This window comes from Lithobates pipiens, unplaced genomic scaffold, assembly GCF_037356315.1.
Source record: "Lithobates pipiens isolate NorthernLeopardFrog02 unplaced genomic scaffold, aLitPip1_a1.2 Scaffold_23, whole genome shotgun sequence".
NCBI lineage: Eukaryota > Metazoa > Chordata > Amphibia > Anura > Ranidae > Lithobates > Lithobates pipiens.
In genome coordinates this window covers 99,579,653-99,595,819 of record NW_027507785.1, presented here as the reverse complement: position 1 = coordinate 99,595,819, position 16,167 = coordinate 99,579,653, and positions in this window count along the sequence as shown.

Genomic DNA, 16,167 nt, shown 5'->3' with positions numbered 1-16,167 from the left:
ACTTATCATTTCTTTGTCAGTGGGCAAATGTACAAAATCCATGGGGGATCGAAAACTTTTTTCCCTCACTGTACGTGATCTGGCACAGAGCGGCTGCCCTTCTGCAGTAAATGTACGATGAGCTGTCCGCAAACTGTTATTGTAGGCCAGAGTCATATGCTACAATCACCCCTTAATATTTAAAATTTATAGGATGCTCCAGAAAACGACCCTGACTATTTTTCAAACCTGGATTTGTGGGGACAAATACTTTGGGGACAAACACTAAACTAGCTAGTGAATTTTGTAGCATAACTGGCCAAGTGTTCAGTTATTTGTGGTTTACTCAAACAAATAAATGATTACCTTTGTATATAATCTTTCGAGAATATATTCCTTCGTCCAGTTATACCTCCAATTGGGCACTTCTGCTATGTGTTGTTGGCGATTTTTTGAAGTATTTCTTTTAGTCTGCATACCCTCTATAGAACCATTACACTGGATGTCATCAGTACAATGTGTCACTTCACTAAAACCGTAATAATTCTGTATAATATAAGACAAGATTTATAATACTGTTGATTTTCCCATTACACATCCTCCCCTTGTGCTCTGTAGTCTCTCAGCTCTAAGTTTCCAAATACAAATTTGGTCTACGTGATGCAACACACACCAGCAATGGCGTTAATGATCACCAAACAATAGTCAGCAACAGACGTTTCACTAGCTGAGCTTTGGGCTTTTCATAACTTGTTGACGTTTCCGAACACGCTCCCACATTTGAAGAAGATTTTAAGAGCCTTGTTCATAATGTTGTCAAACATTTGTTTGGTTTGTATTTGATATCAAGTTTCTTTTCATCTGTATAAATGAAACAAAATCAGACAGTAGGTGTCTTTCATCATCATTCAACCACTGGCTTAGGAACACCAATTAATATGTTTATCTAGGATAGGTTATATGGATTAGCATCTACTAAAATAAACATGTTATTCATTGTATTGGCAATCATCATGCACAAGATATTACATAACAAACATAATTAATGTTCCTTTTTATTGGTTAAAAAAAAAGATATAGAGTTCAGTTGCTTAATGACAATGAACGCTTGATTGAATTGTAATGATGTACAAGGATACCATGTTCAATGAGATTAAAGTCTCTCTTGGAAGGAAACTATCATTGTTCCAATTTTAATGAACATGTCACATATAATATTAATAAAGCCCTGTGTTCCAGGTGTATATAAGTTTAATACAATATTAACAAGATCTGTAAAATGATAACTAAACCATTCACTTATCTGTCCCATTATTTGACACTCATTTACAAGTTGCTCTGGTTGAAGCTTCCACAGGAATAAGAGGTCAGTTGTCAATCCCTATGTGATTGACAACTGACCTCTCAGGTACTCAGTGCTGTATTTTGGGAACAAGGGAAGAAAACCCACACACTAACTACCGGTATCTTGGAAAACTTAAAACATAATAATGAGATGGTTTTATTACTGTTAATGCAAGGTGATTGACTCACCAACTAAGCCACTAAAAGTAAAATATGGTTATATTTACCTTACTAATGTGCCACTGTCAAAGAATAGCAGGTATCCCTAGGTACCTACATATTATAACATTTTATAAACCACCCCCTCCAACAGGAGACTGCACCCCCACAAGTAAGCTCCATTGGGCAGAGTGAAACGCATGGAGGCGTGGTCTTGCAGGGGCACAGGCTGAGACTGCCACTTGTCTATACACAGCAGGTCTTGTTTCCAATGTGCAGCTCCCTAGATCTTCTGCTCTTATCTACCTACATATTCGTTTTTTTTTTTTTTTTGCACACCTCAGTATTCCAGAATCTCAGAGTGGTATGCAAATTTCTATCTACTTTCTGTATCAAGATAAAAACCTTTCCCACTATTTTGCCCTACTATTGAGTAATCACTGTTTTGTGGGAATCCTCACTGGCCAATAGTTAAATAAATTATGCAGGAGGGGTTAGGGATAGGCTGAGATCAAACATTGTGCACCAAAATCCTCAATTCCGAGGTCCAGAAACCCTCAGTAAGAATTCTTATGGCTCCTTGCTAAGAATCTGTAAGATGAGTAAATACAAACTGTAGGGGGTCATCTTTCAACATCTGCAGAATTAGGCAAGAACCCTAAAATCAGTGTGTACATGATAGCTATAGCTCCTCTTTTGGAACCAAATCCCTCTAGTCCTCTTTCTTCTGCAGGTCTTATAGATAGACCTCTATATATGTGCTTTTCAACCATTATAACTGTAAAGCCCCATACATACTATCAGATTTTCTGCTAATTCTTTCCTTCAGATTTACCAAAACCATATAATATGAGGTCAAACTTTAGGAGTTTCAATTTGTATGCAATCAGGCAGGCCCTTATGGCCCATAGACACAATTCGAATATCGCACGAAAACGGTCGTCCGAGGAAGAATCGTACGATTTTCGGATCGTGTGTACACTACTTTGGACAGCCGATCACGACCGTTCCTCCGATCTTATTCGATCGGGCATGCACGATAATTTTCCTCGTACGATTCCAGATCGTCCGATTTTCGTTTAGTCAGTATAGTTGTCGTCCGAAAATTCAATACAAATACAATACAACACATGACATCACTTACGATTTTTTTCTGTCGTACGAGAATTTTTGTGACTTTATTTAGCTATTCAATTTCTACTTGCGACTATTAAGCGGAAATGGTCATACGATCCATCATACGATATTCAGATCGTGTGTATGGTCCATTACACTATATGGTTTTGGTAAATCTGAAGACAAAAAACAGCAGAAAATCTGGTAGTGTGTATGGGGCTTTACACTACAGTAAACCTTTCATTTGTTCTTTTGACAACAGACAACGGTATAAGGGCTGCAAGTGGTAAAAAAAGAACTTGGTGAATTACTCCAATCATTTTTTGCATATTAATTATTCATAATACACTTAACTTGGGAATTGCAAGGGTGTATACTTTGTCTACATACATTGTTACAAAAGTGTTCTTCATTCCTAGCTCATTAAGTTAGTTGGGTACAACATCACATGATGTTGCAATTGCGAGTTTATTTGATGCATTGCCGTAGGGGAAAAAATGGCGTGGTCATTAAGGGGGCAAATCCTTCTTGGCCTTAAGTGGTTAACATACAAATCCAATAAATGCTACACTATGGAGACTTAATTTGGCTCCCAGTGAGCTTTATTTACCACAGCTACATCTGTTTGGTGCGAGTTGCTGACTAGCTTTCCCCACAACAGATGACAGATCTACACTGAGTATGTATTTGCTGCTGTAACGGCAGCCAGCTTTGTCGGTAAGTTTCCATTTCTCAGGGGTGGGGTGGATGATTCTGGAGAATTGTACTGGATCACCTCTTCACTTTTCAAGTCAGCACCAATTTTTTGTGCACATCTTTGCAATAAACTTTGTGCTTTCACCACTAAGCCCTTGTACACACGGTCGGAGAATTTGTCGGAATGAGTCTTATCGGACCGTGTCGTCAGATAATCCGACTGTGTGTGGTATGCATCGGACTGATTCCGTCCGAATCTCAGTCCGACCCAATTTTCCAACATGTTGGAAATATTTCCCGACCAACTGGGCCGGATGGACCTAATCCGATCATGTGTAGAGCATTTTCATCGGACCAAGTGCCACGCATGCTCAGATCAAATTCCTACATCAAAGCTATTGGCTACTAGCCTGAATGTAGTCCCATCGTAACGAAATTACGTCATCACGTTCTGAAAGATCGGATTTTTTGCCAACTTGGCCCGACCGTGTGTATGCAACAGTTTCGGACACAATCCGTCGGACTAAATCCGACGGGCAAAATCTGACGGATTTGGTTGGCAAAATCTCCGACCGTGTGTACATGGGCTAAGTTTATATTGGTGATCCTATCCTATTGGCTTTTTATTGTTGATATTCATTCAAGATTGGACTTATATATATTTTCCACTTTAGTATTTTTTTCACTCTAGCACTGTTTTGGACATTATTTCAATGTGCTGTTCATTTATAACACATTATTCACATTTCATTACTGTTAATTTTTCTTAAAATGGATGTAAACCTGAAATTTTTTTTTAAAGAAGACCTCTACCTGGTAGAGTAGAAGATGTCAAGTCAAATGTGCCCAGTCTTGCCACTGAGAGTTAATCCAGCTCTGAGCAATCCACTTATTTTTTTTACTAAATTAAAAAACAACACACATATAAATTTGAGCCGCCACTTCCTCCACTGCTATGACTGATATCTGATTTTCTTATCTCGTGAATGAGCATGAGAGCAGAGAGTGTCTATGCTTATGCTTAACTTATGATTAAATTCACAGAGACTTGTGAGGGGTGTGATCAATTGCCTCACCATTTTCTCTTTTTTTTTGTAAAATGTAGCTATTTTCAGGGGTTAGATGATGAGCTCTCAAAGCTACTATACAGGAATCCTCCACTCGCTGGCACCAAGTGTATGGCATGCGCAGGAAGGAGTGTATATGACAGGGGGCCATGATCACGCTCTTCTTCTGCTGTACATGCGCTCTCCTTCTGCTGTGCACACGCTCTCTTTCTGCTGTGCCCGCGCTTTTCATTTTACAGGCGCAAGGTTCTGCCTCGGGATGCTGCTTGGCCAAGGGGAGTGTAAAGGTGGGCAGGGAGTCGTGTGACATCACCAAGCACCGGCAAAGATACCCACCCACCAATTCTAGAGTTTTGTGGGGCTCCTACAGATGAAGGGGGTGCTAAGGTAGAGATACATGCAGAAAGCTTCCATATGTGCATAGATTAATACTGTGCAATTAGTTGATACAGGGTGGGGTGGGTTTACATCCTCTTTAAGGTTCTTAACATCGACTCATTTCTTTATGTAATGGGGAAGTATATTTTGGCTATACTTCTCCTGTCGTTTACAGGAATGCAGTTCTTTCTAACGCTGTGAAGTCAATCATCCGGTCCAGGCTCAGGAAACATCCTGAAACATCCTGATGCCTGGACCAGCAGCTGGATCAGCCTCTCAGAAAAACATTGGGAGACTGAGCTAGCATTTGCCGCCCCCTCCGCAGTCCAGCACTCCACTGCATGCTGGATGGGTGGAGCAGAGAGCCAGCGACTGGCAGTCACCGGCTTTCTGATTAGTGAAGGTCTGAGAAAATGGAGCGAACAGCGATCTCGGTCTTAGAAGAGGTGGGGGAAGGATGCAGCACTGGATCGATGCTGCTTCTACCTAGGTGAGTATCATATTTTTTCTTTCTAAAACCTGAACTTCTCTTTTAAGTCTAACTTTTAACATGAACTTACCGCTCAAATTAACCCATAAACTCAATCTAATCCCAAAATCCTAAACCTAGTAATATTCTTGCCTTAATATATTTTCAACTATACTGTTACCAAGAATAACAGCAAAATTATGATTAACCACTTGCTTACTGGGCACTTAAACCCCCCTCAGTCCCAGACCAATTTTCAGCTTTCAGTGCTCTCACATTTTGAATGACAATTACTCAGTCATGCAACACTGTAACCAAATGATTTTTTTGTCCTTTTCTTCATACCAATAGAGCTTTCTTTTGGTGGTATTTGATCACCTCTCGGTTTTTTATTTTCTGCGCTATAAATGAAAAAAGACCGAAAATTTTGAAAAAAAATGAATTTTTCTTCGTTTCTGTGACAAAATTTAGCAAATTAGCAATTTTTCTTCATAAATTTTGGCCACAATTTATACTACTACACATCTTTGGTAAAAATAACCCAAATTTTTGCATATTATATGATCTGTGTGAAATTTATAGAGTCTACAAGCTATGGTGCAAATCATAAAGATTTGCAAAAAAAGATCACATCTGATGTACTAAGGCCTATCTCCATTCTTGAGACCCTAACAAGCCAGGAAAGTACAAATGCCCCCCAAATGACCCCTTTTTGGAAAGTAGACATTCCAATGTATTTAGTAAGAGGCATGGTGAGTTATTTTAAGTTGTCATTTTTTCCCACAATTCTTTGCAAAATTACAATTTTTTTTTTTTCACCAAATTTTTATTGTAATAGCTTATTTCTCCCACACGGAATGTGCATACCACAAATAACACCCCAAAATACATACTCCTACTCCTCCTGAGTATAACGATACCACATGTGTGAGACTTTTACACAGCCTGACCACATACAGAGGCCTAATTTTGAAGTAGCACCTTCAGGCATTCTAGGAGCATAAATTACACATTTAATTTCTCAACCACCTATTACAGTTTTGAAGGCCCTGCAACACCAGGTCAATGGAAACGTCCAGAAAATGACCCCATTTTGGAAAGCTAACATCCCAACGTATAATCTATGAGGCATAATGAGTCTTTTCAATGGTTCATTTTTTTCCAGAAGTTTTCGGAAAATGTGGAAAAAAATGAAAACGCATTTTTTTTTACACAAAGTTGTCCGTTTATAAGATATTTCCAACACATAGCATTTACATAGCAAAAATAGCACCCCAAAATACATTCTCCTACTCCTCCTGAGTATAACGATACCACATGTGTGAGACTTTTACACAGCCTGACCACATACAGAGGCCTAATTTTGAAGTAGCACCTTCAGGCATTCTAGGAGCATAAATTACACATTTCATTTCTCAACCACCTATTACAGTTTTGAAGGCCCTGGAACACCAGGGCAATGGAAACGTCCAGAAAATGACTCCATTTTGGAAAGCTAACACCCCAACGTATAATCTATGAGGCATAATGAGTCTTTTTAATGGTTCATTTTTTTCCAGAAGTTTTTGGAAAATGTGGAAAAAAATGAAAATGCATTTTTTTTTTACACAAAGTTGTCCGTTTATAAGATATTTCCAACGCATAGCATTTACATAGCAAACATAACATCCCAAAATACATTCTACTACTCCTCCTGAGTATGGCAATACCACATGTGTGAGGCGTTTACACAGCCTGGCCACATGCAGAGGCGCAACATGCAAGAAACACCGTCGGCGTTCCAGGGACACATAGCCTGCACATACCAAGAATTACACCCCCAAATACATTATGCTGAGCAAAGGGTAAAGAAAAGATTACCTGTGGTTTTAGAAGCGCAGTTGTCCACAGGAGGATATCACTGGTCCAGGCAGCAGGCAGGGACTTGGTCAGCAACAGCGAACACAGTTTTTCAGGCAGCAGGCAGGGATACTGTCCATATTACAGTCCAGGGTCAGTGCAGAGATGTCAGCAGTGCCAAAAATATTGGTCCTGGTAGTAGGCAGGTCCTTGTGGTGTGGTCAGTGCGGCATGACGGCAGTAAGTCCTACAGGCAGCAGACAGAAGTAGAGCCTCGTTCAGGACAGAATGGGGATAGGGGTAGAGGCTTCTCCCTCCCAAATCTCTTTGAAGCCTTCGAGTCTCCAGACCCTAATCTAGGAATAAGAAAACAAAGAAAATTGTTTTCTTCTTCCAGAAAAACTATACTGGAGCCCCTCACATATGTGAGACCCCGTGTTGAATCCCACTAGTCCAGTTGCAGAATACAAGATCAGTCCAAGAGGCAGGCAAATATCGTGGTCAAACAGTCCAAGGTCAGTTCCAGATCAGGCAGAGGTATGTACAGAATCGTTAGGCAGAAGCATGGTCGAATAACAGTCCAGGGTCAGTTCCAGATCAGGCAGTGGTATGTACAGAATCGGCAGGCATAAGAGTGGTCAAATAACAAGCCAGGGTCAGTTACAGAGCAGGCAGTGGCATAAGGGGTGTGAAGGTGTATGAAGGCAGGAACTGAGGATTATGTTTACCATACTTCACAAAAAATTTATTGAAGTATGGTAACGCCGAAAACAGTCGCCTATGCAGAGGCCTGGTTGGGAAGGACATTGTGCACAATAATAAGATGTGTCTCTTCTGACTCCTGCTCTGGTACACACCTTACATCTTTTTTGACGTCTTTGGCCTGTTGGTTTGGGGGGGATTTTATCGGAGAGTCGACTAACAACGTCTGATCTGATATTTTCTGTTGGGCCGTTTGGGAAAATAAGGGCAGTGAAAACTTCCTCGTGGTAGCCAAAGAAACGTTTGGGGTTTTGGGTGGAGTTGCGGTAAATGATATAGGAATTGTAAATGGCCAATTGAAAAAAATAAATTGCTACTTTTTTGTACCAATGGTATGTCCGTCTTGTGACAAGATATGGTTCCATCATTTGGTCGTTGAAGTCGACTCCTCCCATGAACAAATTGTATTCGGAAATGCATTTGGGTTTCTTTACGGGGCCATTCCTTCTGGGGATTTCCACGAAGGTATCGTTGTGGATAGAAGATAACATATACACATCCCTTCTGTCCCTCCACCTCACTGCCAGAACCTCCTTGTTTCTCAGACTTGCGGTTTCTCCTTTTCACAGCTTCTTGTTCACAAGACTTTGAGGAAAGCCCTTCCGGTTCATTTTTATGGTGCCACATGCTGGCGTCTTCTTCCGGTGAAGGTTGTGGAACAGGGGCAGAGATGTGTAGAAGTTATCTACATAGAGGTGGAAGCCTTTATCCAATAGGGGTTATATGAGGTCCCAAACAATTTTTCCGCTGGATCCCAAGTAGTCCGGACAATTAGGGGGCTGCAGTTGGGTGTCCTTCCCTTCGTACACCATGAATGAATATGTGTACCCTGTGGCTCGGTCGCATAATTTGTAGACCTTCACCCCATAGCGGGCCCTTTTGCTGGGCATAAATTGCTTTATTCTAAGCCTGCCGCTAAATTTAATAAGGGACTCATCCACACATATGTGTTGGTCCGGGGTAAACAATTTGGGGAATATTTCTGAAAAATAATTTAGTATTGGTCGAATTTTGTAAAGCCGGTCATAATTTGGATCATTTCGTGGAAGGCACTGGGAATTGTCACTGAAATGTAAGAACCTCAGGATCATCTGATACCTGCTTCTGGGCATTACCGCGGAGAAGAGCGGTGAGTGGTGGAGGGGGTGGGTTGACCAGTAGGTACGTAATTGATTTTTTTTGTTGAGTCCCATATTAAATGTGAGGCCTAAAAAAACCTTGAACTCCTCCACCGTTGGGTCTCTCCATTCGTAGGGACGGGCATAATAAGAGGTCGGATTTTGCAAAATAAATTGTTGTGCATACAGGTTGCACTGGGCCACAATTGATGACAACATATCCTCCGTAAAAATTAAATTAAAAAAATCAATTGGGGTAAAGTTCTCTGTGTCTACCTGGACTCCTGGCTGGGCGGTGAAAGGGGGAACATTGGCCTCTCCTGAATTAGGAGGAAGCCACAAGGGGTTCTGAAGGGCATAGGGAAGGCCGGCATGGCTCCTAACCCTTTGGGGCTGAGATGACACCCCACTGGTACTTGGCCTTTCTTGCCGGGGCACTGCGGTGCTGGTGGACGGCACTGCGGTGCTGGTGGATGGCACTGCGGTGCTGGTGGATGGCACTGCGGTGCTGGTGGACGGGCCTGCCTCACTAGAACGCCTTCGTTTGATGGGCCGGATATCTTCCTCCTCGGATTCAGTCAGTGTTTCACTGCTGAGGACTGGCTCATAATTTATGTCGGCTTCAGAATCCGAATCTGAAAAGGAATCTGAAGAGGAGAGCTCCCCATTGCTCTCGTCGGGCGTGGAAATAATTTGGTACGCCTCCTCAGCAGAAAAGACACGTTTAGCCATGGTAGCACTGATGGGCACTGATGAGGTGGCACAGATGTGCACTGATTATACAGATGGGCGCTTTTGAGGTGGCACGCGCGGGGAGCTCTTAAAGGGGACGACGTCAATAGACGTGGTCCCGGAAATTGAGATCCGCGCTGTAGCTGTCATTTGACTATAGCGCGGATCTCAAGTGGTTAAACATCTTATTGTCAGAATGTAGTGTGTCAAACCTTCTTCTCTTACAAATCCAGCTCCACAGTTTTGTTTTGATAAAAATTGTATCTATCCAATAGACACCCATAAATAGAACAAAGGGCAGATAATCACAATAATCAGATTTGGACATTGTGACCCAAACCAAGAGCATAGTCAAGACGCAATGAAGAAGGCCTCCCACTTCTCTCATACTCTAGAAGTGGGCAGAGTCCAGATGAACATGGCAGGAGAGCCCACCTCCTGCCTAACCTACAGTATTCATACCCTTTGAAATTTTAGAAAAAATTTTCATGTTACAACCAAAAATGTAAATGTTTATTGGGATTTTATCTGATAGACCAACACAAAGTGACATATAATTGTGAAGTGGAAGGAAAATGATAATCGTTTAACATTTTTTTACAAATAAATATGTGAAAAGTGTGGCGTGCATTTGTATTCAGCTCCCCTGAGTCAATACTTTGTACAACCACCTTTTTCTGCAATTACAGATGCAAGTCTTTTTGGATATGTCTCTACCAGCTTTGGACAGCTAGAGAGTGACATTTTTGCCCATTCTGCTTTACAAAATAGCTCAAGCTCTGTCAGGCTGGATGGGGAGCATCTGTGAACAGCAATTTTCAAGTCTTGCCAATGATTCTCATTTGGATTTAGGTCTGGACTTTGACTGGGCCATTCTAACACATGAATATACTTTGACCTAAACCATTCCATTGTAGCTCTGGCTGTATGTTTAGGGTCAACGCCCTCCTGCAAGGTGAACCTCTGCCCCAGTCTCAAGTCTTTAGCAGACTCTAACAGGTTTTTTTTCTAAGCATGCCCTGTATTTGGCTCCATCCATCTTCCCATCAACTCTGACCAGCTTCCTTGTCCCTGCTGAAGAAAATCGTCCCCACAATATGCTGTTCAGAGTGATGTGCAATGTTAGTTTTCCACAACACATAGCGTTTTGCTTTTAGGCAAAAAAAGTTACATTTTGGACTCATCTGACCAGAGCTCCTTCTTCCACATGTTTGCTGTGTCCCCCACATGGCTTCTTGCAAACTGCAAACAGGACTTCTTATGGTTTTCTTTCAACAATAGCTTTCTTCTTGCCACCCATTCATAAAGACCATATTTGTGGAGTGCACGACTAATAGTTGTTCTGTGGACAGATTCTCCCACTTGAGCTGTGGATCTCTGCAGCTCCTCCATAGTTACCATGGGCCTCTTGTCTGCTTGTCTTTAAAAAAGCTCTCCTTGCCTGGCCTGTCAGTTTACATGGATGGCCAAGTCTTGGTAGGTTTGCAGTTGTGTCATACTCCTTCCTTTTTCGGATGATGGATTGAACAGTGCACAGTGAGATGTTCAAAGCTTGGGATATTTTTTTTATAACCTAACCCTGCTTTAAACTTCTCCACAACTTTATCCCTGACCTGTCTGGTGTCTTCCTTTGCCTTCATGATGCAGTTTGTTCACTAAGGTTCTCTAACAAGAGCTTCAAAGATCAGCTGTATTTATACTGAGATTAAATTACACACAGGTGGATTCTATTTAATTATTAGGTGACTTCTGAAGGTAATCAGTTCCCCTAGACTTTAGTTAGGGGTATCAGAGTAAAGGGGGCTGAATACAAATGTACACCCCACTTTTCAGATATTTATTTGTAAAACATTTTGAAAACCATTTATCATTTTTCTTCCACTTCACAATTATGGGCCACTTTGTGTTGGTTTATCACATAAAACCCCAATAAAATACATATAATTTTTGTTTGTAACATGGACTGTGGAACATGTAACTGTGGAAAATGTCAAGGGGTGTGAATACTTTTTCAAGGCATTGTATATCTACTAGAACTATGCCTCTAATTGCCAAAGCCCCTTTGTACAGTCTGCAAACATTGTTATGCCCATCCCTTATATTAAAGTCTAGCTGAAGCCAATTTTTACATTTTGGATAATGTAAAAAAAGGCTAGAACCAATTTCCGTTTTTATTGTAGCCTCTGTCCCTGTTCAAGAAATTCAGTCTCTTTTTTTCTATAAAATCTCTCCTACTTGGGATGAACAGAGGAGAAATCTTCTCATGCCAACACTTGTACTGGTGACAGCTGTCTAAGGAAGTTTGTTCTCTACCCTAGAGAGATCTCTTCTTACTTCCTGTTGTAATTTGAAACAGAAAATAAAGAAAAAGTAAGGGACACAGACAGCAAAAAAAAAATCCAAAACTAAAAAGTTATAGCATTAGATATACCTTGGTGATTTATTTACTAATCAATTTGAGTAACAATTACTTTATAATGAAATCCCTCTAAATTAAAAAAAAAAAAGTATGCGTTATTCATTTTTAAATTAAGCATGCAATTTATCATTAAACACTGATTATTTGTAAAAAAAAATGTAATATACTTAATTCTTTTTTTCTAAGTTTCCACCTGAATGTCTATAGAATTTAGCAAACACGTTTTAAAATTCTGCATGGTAAATGATCTTACTAATGCTGCTTTTCAGAAAATCATTTGTAAACACCATAGGGGGCTACATCATTTCTGTCGCAGTCCGCATGCCATATTTCATCATGTCACAGGATAAGGATACTCTTCATGCTCCAGCAATGTTTACTAAGTGTGAAGGTTTAACAGTTACATTTAGGTGTAAATCTAATTACCCAGGTGCATAGTTTATAAGTAAGATTTCCGTCAAACATCCAAGCACGCAAGGCCATCATATTTTCCAGAAATTACAATCTCTGGAACATAAACATAATGGAAAAATAAACCTTTATAACCCATAAATTACATGTATAAATAAACATAAGTAAATACTATTTGTCAAATTAGCAAAATCTGTTTATAAAAATGTTAATCTAGTCAAATCATACAATTAAAGGCAATATAATAAAGGCATAAACTAAAATGAAAAGTTTTTATTTTTTTAAGTTAATCATAATCTCATAAGTATAATTATTAATGTAGTTAATATTTATTGTTGGCTATTATTTTTGTCTAAGGACTGATTTATTTTTATTGAAGGTACTGTAATATCAAGTAGCACTTTTGAAATATTTTTCTATATGAGTTCTAGAAGTCTATCTACTAAAGTTTAACTAAAAATATTTTCAGCTCAGTAAAGGTTTTATCAAAAAAAGCATGTCATTCAGTTTAAAAGACAACACCTTGATTCAAGCAAGCAGTTGATCCAGAGAAAAGCAATCATCCCTCCTAAAGTGGGATCCAGTTTGTTCCAGCATGAACAAATATTCCTTCTTGATCCAAAAGACAACCAAAAACTTTCCGGATCAACATTCTACAGGATTATTTTGTATAAATATTAGTAGTCAATCTAACCCACTTTTGAAACAAACCATTGAGTTGGCTTGCAGCATTTCCCATCGAATACCAATCTACAGTTTTTACAGTAAAGAACTGCTTCCACAGTGGCCGGCAGTCACTGTGAGAAGCCCTTATGCTTCCTGGGGTGAAATTAAAGTGACATTCAATGCATTTGTATATGTGGACCATTTGTATATTTATCCAAAATTATCATATCACCTCTAAGGTATGGCTGTACATTATAAAAAAAAACTTCTTTTCTGGTGGGACAGGCAGTGTTTAAATAAAATTTTCCTCCTCGCTCTTATATTTCAGTTCATAGGAATGACTATAGGCTTCATACGATGAAATAAATAGAGGAGCCAAATTGTCAATCATTCTTAGATGAAAAACAAGGTAGTAGAAGAATGTGTGGATCACAAGACTAGCTAATCCATGGGTGCTCAACCTGTGGCCCTCCAGCTGTTGCGGAACTACAAGTTCTATGAGGCATTGCAAAGCTAGCAGGTACAGGCATGACTCCCAAAAGCAGAGGCATGATGGGATTTGTAGTTTCGCAACAGTTGGAGGGCCACAGATTGAGCACCAATGAGCTAAACAGAATTTGGGTTAGTGTACGTTTCTGAAGAATCTGGAGTTGTTTTTGTATTTTAAATTGGATTGCATTGACTGGTGTTTACTCACTGTATTTATTGGCATATAACACTCACTTTTTCACCATTAAAATCAAGTGCAACTAGCGTGTGCGTGTTATATACCGATACTTCAATTTTAGCTGCCTCGAAGGGGAGAGGGAAGGGGGCAGAGCAAGCGCCATCAGATTACATACAGTGAGAATCTTCTGTTTATTTGGTGGCCTCTGTAATAGGAAGTCCCATCTCCTAGGCTGCCATTGGAACAGTGTTCTGTCTATCATAGGAGATTCTCACTAAATGGTTGCAGATGGGCATCGAACAGGCTGCACTGATGACAATGGTGAGGCTGCTGCACTGATGGCAGTGGTGAGGTTGCATTGATGTGGACTGATGAGGCTGCATTGATGGCAATGGTGAGGTTGCATTGATGTGAACTGATGAGGCTGCATTGATGGCACTTGTGAGGCTGCAGATGGGCACTGACCCTTATTTGGTTTAAATGTTCCTTATTTAAAAAAAATTCCTGAAACTTCAATCTTAAAATTAATGTGCGTGTTATATGCCTGTGCGTGTTATACGCCGATAAATACGGTATGTTTGTTGTTGCTTTTGCCATACATCTATTTATTTCCAATTCACAATTCAATCAGATTACAGTGGTAATCAAATTTCTTATGTTTTTTTTTTTATGTAAGCCATTCTGTTACATAAAAGGCTGCTGTGTTTGTCTTGCATCTACTGTAAGTCTGCTGGTCGCATATACTGATAATTATAAACATCTTGATCAGACCCCTATTACCACCACCCCAAAGAGAACACTGATGCTCCAAGGAAGTCTGATTCCCTGCCCCTGATCCTTGGAGATTCAATAGTACCCAGGTGACATAAGTGGCCAAAGAAGGAAGTGCTCTCTGCCCCCATTGTCCCCCCAAATACCACATTTCCTTATAATGAATTTGATCATGTCCTTTTGTGGCCTCAAACATCAAGAACATAAAAGCTCCTATCCCATAAATCCCTGCATCCTTACTGAGTCCTGCACTGTGACAAGAAGTTATTCAAAGGCGGGGAACCTGCACTACTTTGAAGTGCATGCTTACTATCCGAGGAACTATTTAAGGAGCACACTCTGCATATACCAACTACTCTTACCCAGTCGGTTAAAACCACTGACAAATCACATATCCATCAAGGGATTGTTATGGCTATAATTCATACCAGATGACTTACAATTTTCCTATAAATCTTTGTACAAATTGTATATGTAATCCTATATTTTTAAATATCCTATGCATTGTGAGTTTGACTTAGAAAACAAACTTTGAGGAGGGGGATCTAATTTTGTGCTTTCCAATAGAAACCGTTATTATGTTTCTTCATAATATCATTACTGTCATTTTTAACCAAGAATGTGTGTATAGATAGCATGGGCATTTAGCATTTTGTAAGTCGCTAAGTCTTTAATAGGTTTGATAAAAATAAAGATTTATTTCTTAAAGCTGATGGTAGAATGAAGACGCACGCTGTAGACAGAAACGGACATTTAACCACTTTCAGACCGGACCATTTTGCTGGTAAATGACCAGAGGTCTTTTTACACTTTGGCACTGCGCTGCTTTAACTGGTAATTGCGCGGTCATGCAATGTTGTACCCAAACAAAATTTGCGTCCTTTTCTTCCCACAAATAGAGCTTTCTTTTGATGGTATTTGATTGCCTCTGCGATTTTTATTTTTTGCAATATAAACGTAAAAAGACCGCAAATTTTGAAAAAAAATGATATTTTCTACTTTTTGTTATTAGAAAAATCCAATAAACTCAATTTTAGTCATACATTTAGGCCAAAATGTATTCAGCCACATGTCTTTGGTAAAAAAAAAAGTCAATAATTGTATATTTATTGGTTTGCGCAAAAGTTGTCACATCTACAAACTAAGGTACGTTTTCTGGAATTTATCTCATTTCTTGAGGTGCTAAAATGGCAGGGCAGTACAAAACCCCCCCAAATGACCCCATTTTGGAAAGTAGACACCCCAAGGAAACTGATAAGAGGCATGTTGAGCCCATTGAATATTTTATTTTTTTGCCTCAAGCGATTGAATAATGACAAAAAAAATAATTTTTTTTTTTTTTTACACAAAGTTGTCACTAAATGATATATTGCTCACACATGCTATGGGCGTATGTGAAATGACACCCCAAAATAAATTTTGCTGCTTCTCCTGAGTACGGGGATACCACATATGTGGGACTTTTTGGGAGCCTAGCCGCGTACGGGGCCCCGAAAACCAAGCACCGCCTTCAGGCTTTCTAAGGGCGTAAATTTTTGAGTTCACTTCTCACTACCTATTACAGTTTTGAAGGC